This window comes from Silurus aristotelis, assembly GCF_946808225.1.
Source record: "Silurus aristotelis genome assembly, chromosome: 19".
Taxonomy (NCBI): Eukaryota; Metazoa; Chordata; class Actinopteri; order Siluriformes; family Siluridae; genus Silurus; species Silurus aristotelis.
Genome location: NC_139592.1, coordinates 4,006,551 through 4,013,391, shown reverse-complemented (window position 1 = coordinate 4,013,391; position 6,841 = coordinate 4,006,551).

The window sequence follows — 6,841 nt, the reverse complement described above, 5'->3', positions numbered from 1 at the left end:
TTAATGCCTGGAATATTCATAATAATAAGATAAATATAAATTCATTAAAGGTTCTTTCCTTTTCTTCACAAAAATTTGTTAATTCCATAATAAAAAAATATTCTCCAGTCCATTATTGTCTATATTGGGACAGTAATTTACAGAAGGCGCAATGCAAACTCCAAAATAACTAAATAAAAATAATAATAATCATAATAATAATTACTTTTATTATTATTAGTAGTAGAAGTAGTGATAGATAGATAGATAGATAGATAGATAGATAGATAGATAGATAGATAGATAGATAGATAGATAGATAGAGTACAGGTCAAAACTTTGGACACACCATCTCCTTCAGTGTTTTTTAATTTTATTTTTTATAATTTTCAACATTGTACATCTATCTATCTATCTATCTATCTATCTATCTATCTATCTATCTATCTATCTATCTATCTATCTATCTATCTATCTATCTATCTATCTATCATCAACATTGTAATATATTGTATGTAATTTAAGACCACAATTAATGCATTTAGAAATTAAGATCAGTAACATAAATAACGGTAAGTAACAACAATAATGATTAATTAATAATGTAGAATTTGGAAATGCTTTTCTGATAAAAAAAAAAAAAAAAGGGTTTTAAGGAGAAGCCTTTACTAACCTATGGACTAAAAAAGTTCTAAAATTATTATATATTATTATAAATAATTATTAAAATAAAATTATTTTGTTTTTTGTAAAGAATTAGCGTATAAATCACATTTTTATGTACAATTTTGAGGGACATCATAATACATGCTATAAGAAGGTAATAACTGGTACATTTGTCACATATTATTACTAACTATTATTATTATTAATTTATCTCAGTGGACTAATGCAGCATCAATGGAATCTACACAGTTCTAAAAAACAATGAAAAAAAAACTTGAAATGAAATGTTGGAAGCAATAAAAAGCAGCTTTGTCATAAAACCATAAAACCCCACAGCACTTTAACACTTTCCCACAGCAGAAAACGTCACGTTACACATTTACCTCTGATTGTTACAAGCCCTTGCTCTAAAAAAACTCCTTAGAGAAAGAAGTTTCACAATATGACAATATTAACATTTGCACACAAATCTGTGATTTTACTTCACTTTATAGCATAAAATACAAGAACGAGCGCCTCGCTATCAGCAATGTATAGAAATTAAGTGAATATAATATCAAATTCACAGCTAAATGACACCTACACACTGCTTCACACATTTTTTTATTTCAATTTTTGTTTACTTTGGGATTTTTTTTGTTCGTCTCATACAATTAAAAAAAGAATCCTATATTAATTATACTCCGATCATGCATATTAACATGCTAGCAAAGGTCTGTTATAGACAGCCTCGTGAAATGAATTAAGACGCTATAATCAGTTTTCTGCAACAGTCTTCATAAATGCTTTGTTCTTTCCCACACCCTCCATGGAAAATTCACCTTTTAGATAACAAAAGGAGTATATGCTTATAGTGGCATGGGAGAATCAGGGTATTTTCGTCACTGTACTTTTTTGGATAGTCAGTAGATAATCTTACCCTTATCTCCTTCTGAAGGAAGTTCATTCGAAAGCTTCAATTAAAAAAACAACAACAACAAAATCAACACATTAAAGGGCATTTACATGGTAATGCAATGAGCACACATTGGGAAGCCCTGCTTGATTATTGTCTTGGAGAGTATATGTCAGGGGAAATCCGATTGCATCTCAAGGGTTGATTCTTATGATTGAGGTGAACCATGGGAACATTCGTTTTGCTTTAATACTTTTAAATTGATTTCCAAAGCGATTTATTCCTCTTATACTACAGCATGTTACATATTGTTCATATTTAATCAGTCATACGGGTAATGAAAAAAAACAGGTTCTTGTTATCACTTAGGTTTTAGCAGCTATAACTCGATTTTCTCCATTTTTTTATTGTTAATTAGACAAAAAAAAAGAAAAGCGTTGTGGACACTTAAGAAGAAACTTGTTACTGTACTCCAGTATGTCCAGTACTTCATTAGAGGATTTTTATTTTGGGAAACATTACAGAAAAACATGCTATTACGTTTAGTGCATTTTAGTAGATGCTCTTATCCAGAGTGACGTACAAAAGTGCTTTGAAGTTTCTATCAATGAATAATTCAAAAGTGGTATATTGGTATATAATTCTAGTTCGTGTAAATGACATGTAAACCTTTCGTGACTAAAGCCGACTCTGAGAAAGAATGTTGATTTACTGCAACGTACCTGTGCAAACGGAATTAAACTTGCATTACCAGGTTGCATATCGTCAGCCTAAAACTCTTATGGGAGGAAAAAGATAAATACGTAAACACAAACAAGGAAAATAACTTCGAGTATGAGAGTTTCAGGAAGAAGTAGGTCTTCACAGGTCATTGAAGATACTCAGCTGTCAGTGGCCATCCTGGTGCCAGAACAGAAAAGAGTCTTGATGTTACTCTGTGAGATTTTGGGACCAGTCGAGCAGTTCTAGAAGATCCGAAGGAGTGTGGTGCAGTGTGAGGAGTTATAAAAGAAGTGAATACACATATAAAAAGCTTATATAAGAAACATATATCAAAATACTTACAGTATATAAGAAGCTTAAGATTATACCAGAATCCTTATATAATAAACGTATATCAGCATAATTATATAAAATGCTTATACGTACATAGAAATACTTTTAGTCGCTTCTACTTATATAAATAATTACAGTATATAAGAGGCTTCTACTTATATCAAAATAATTATATAAGAAGCTGTGGCGAGATCACGCGTGTAAACCCACGGTTCTGGTAAGAGTGTGTACAAAGTGAGGGTAGAGACAATGTGTCTCTTTAACTATAGAAAACTTTCTCCTTTTAAAGGTCTGATGTGCAGGAGTATGAAACACTGAACTGCTCCACACTCACATAGTCTTTTCATACAGCACTGCTTTCATTTTCCTAATTAAGTCTCTTCAAAAGCAGGATTTTTTTACTTCCAGTAAAAGTAAAAAATGCAAACTTTTACTGGTAATATTTTATTAATTTATAGGAAGGTGGTAGTGCAGTGGGTAAGACATTGGACTTTGGATGAGAAGGTCACAATTTTAAATCCCAGAACCATCAAGGTACGCCTGCTGGGCCTTTCAGCATGGCCCTTAACCCATTGGTAAGCCGCTTTGGATAAGAGCATCTGCCAAATGCCATGAATGTAAATGTAATACCCTGCGAGAACAGTAATGGGGTACTTTATCCACCGTTGGTCATGCACCAGTGAAACTGGAAAAGTCTAAAATCCTGTAGACTTTTCCATAGCAGTGAACTCACTGACTGGTACAAACTGGAGACATAAATGCTATATAACAATTTTTTTTACATCAGGATTAGATGTTGTGCAGTGATGATTTTAATATATTGTAATATAATATTTATAACATCTACTGTAAATCTGATGGAAAAAAAACCCCCTAAATTGTTATATAGCATTTATACATCAAAAAATTTGTAGCTTTGTTTTAAAAATAGAAGAGGAAAAAAACACAGTTTGGGCTACACTACCATGAGTGTCGCTTTAATTTCAGTACTTTTCGCGCTTCATTGGAAGAGCTCAGACTTCTGCACTTTAGTGGTGATGGGAAGTGCACAAGGACATGCTGAGTGTTGGAACAGTCCTGAATTGGAGCTGATATCTCCTTATGTATTACTGTGTCTGGGGTGCAGTCTCACTTCCTCCGTACACAAAGCTCAGCACACTGCAAACCAAACCACAAAGAGCACAATATTTGAGCAACTTTCAGATGAGGAAATCGAAGCATTATGTTTGTATTTGTAGGGATAGCAACCGCTCCACCGACAACAATGGAAAATTTTTCATTTTCTCAAAGTAAATCAGTCAAATCACATTTGTTTGGTACATTTGTGGGGGAAAAACTCTAAACTGGACTTTCATAACCAAAAATTATACAAATCCAGATGTCATCATGTACAAATTATCATACGTTTATATTTGGGAAATATAGGATATAGGATTTCTAGGGTATATAACATATTAATATTTATTTATTAACATATTAATATATTAAATGAACATAAATTTACATATATTTATTACTATATTAATAAACTTTTTTACTTTATATATATATACAGTACAGACCAAAAGTTTGGAAACACCTTCTCATTCAAAGAGTTTTCTTTATTTTCATGACTATGAAAATTGTAGATTCACACTGAAGGCAACAAAACTATGAATTAACATGTGGAATTATATATGGAATTATATACATAACAAAAAAGTGTGAAACAACTGAAAAATGTCATATTGTAGGTTCTTCAAAGTAGCCACCTTTTGCTTTGATTACTGCTTTGCACACTCTTGGCATTCTCTTGATGAGCTTCAAGAGGTAGTCACCTAAACTGGTCTTCCAACAGTCTTGAAGGAGTTTCCCGAGAGATGCTTGGCACTTGTTGGCCCTTTTGCCTTCACTCTGCGGTCCAGCTCACCCCTAAACCATCTCGATTGGGTTCAGGTCCGGTGACTGTGGAGGCCAGGTCATCTGGCGCAGCACCCCATCACTCTCCTTCTTGGTCAAATAGCCCTTGATGCCTTCAGTGTGACTCTACAATTTTCATAGTCATGAAAATAAAGAAAACTCTTTGAATGAGAAGGTGTGTCCAAACTTTTGGTCTGTACTGTATATATATTCTTTTTTGTATTTTTTTATAGAACTATTAGGTTGCTATATTATTATATTATTTTCTCTATCATCTATACTACAAATTTAAGTAAACAAACAAAAAAAAATTCTTCAATGTCCTAAAATATCCCCAAAAAGATTTTTCTATTAATTTAGATATATTCATATGAATTGTAATAAAAAAGCAAAAAGCACAGCTGTAAAGACACAGAGGTCCAATAGTTCTCAAAAGCCTTTTCTTGTGTACAGGTTTTTATTTTTAGTAAGAACCAGGTACTACATGTATAAACAAATCCAAAAACCAAGCAGTTTACATAAATAAACTGTTTAATGATTGATATATGTTGCTTTTACAAACTGAAACTAAACTGTGACATTTACATTACAATGATCAGCAAACGCAGCTTATCATAAGAGACTTAGAGAAGTGCCTTTAATACAATAAATACATCCTGAAACGGGTTCACTGGGTCCCGAACTAAGAATATTGTCAATCTAATAAAAACAATTTTTTTTAAAATGACATTTACATTATGACATTCAGCAGACGCCTGTTTTCAGGTGCTTTGAATACAATAAATACATCCTATTATATCGTAATAATTATAATATTTTGTAAAGTTTTACTTTGTAAAAGTGTACATAAACAGAGCAATTAAACCTCTGTAATCTAAATTTTGTACACTTTCTTATTATAACATACATCTTTCTTTATATAGAATATTTTGTTTTGCAATTTGGGTCAAAAATCCAGAGCAACTTACATTTGTCTCATTCATACACACTAAGTAGCTATGGGGTTAAGGGTCTTGTTTAGGGGCTGGGATTTGAACTCATGACCTTCAGATCCGAAATCTAGTGCCTGAAACATTGAGCTACAACCTTCCACAATATTAATATATGTAATATGTAACGTACATAGTCATACTTATTGCAATAATAGCAATACAAATACAAAAATCTCAGTTTAATCCTTTTGCAAATAAAGTACAACAGTATGATTTAATAACAGTATGATCTCAGATTGTTTTTTTTTTTAGCATGATATCAGTCACAATTCATCATTTATTTGCAGAGAAAAAAAAAGACCATGCTGTTTAATAATAATGTTACAAATTTTCCAAAAGATTTTTTTATCAACAAATTTCCCAGTTTACAGACAACGAAATGATGTCAACCAAACGGTCTCTAAAATGACACTGAAGTGAGAAGGATTTGGCCAAACAAAAATGGAAGGATAAAATAAAGAGATCGAAAATGATTAACAGTATATACCTGCATGATCATGATTATATATTCACTAAGGAACATTTCTGCAGGATTTAACCATGATTACATCATCAACAATGTGAAGGAGGTGACCTATCGAAGAAAAAAAACAGATGATGGATGACATAATGTATTTGTAATTAAAGCTTATTCATAAACATAGTCATTCACTTCTCATTTCCTGTTTCGAAATCCAACAATGGAGCCGAGCCAAATGACAATGGGGCTGCGAGAAATAAATTGGAACAGGAAACTCTTTTAATTTTTACGTTTTATATTGAAAAGGGTTTTTTCTGGTCTGTACAGTATGCGAGATCATTCGCAGTCGCATGTCAGAACTTCCTAAACAAACCTGTTATACCATGTGTGTGTATCCATGTGCGTGTGTGTGTGTATTTACAGTATTAGTCATTAAAATTCATTTATTTCTTTCACATCTATAGACAAAATGGAAAAAACTCCAGGGCATTTCATTCAGATGGTTTTTTCATTTTTTCCGAACTCTATTCGAACTATGAAACTATATGCAGTGTAGCTTTATCAATAAACAAATAAAGAATGTAATGACAAAGAGAAACTGGGCAAAATTCAGAAACTGATGACCAAATCTTTTAAAAAAAATTATGACATGACAAAAGATTGTATAATGGTGATGGAATGATTTGTAATTCAAGAATATGACAAAAACAATGAAACTGCATTGGACTTGATATTTTCAATACACAAAATATATTTAATTCTATTTTATTTAATATAATTTTTCACATTTACAAGCCAATAATGAAATAAAAAGTCACACAAAAATCTACATGAACAATAATTTAGACATTAGAGATTATATATTAGAGCACAACTTTACAATAAAACAAATAG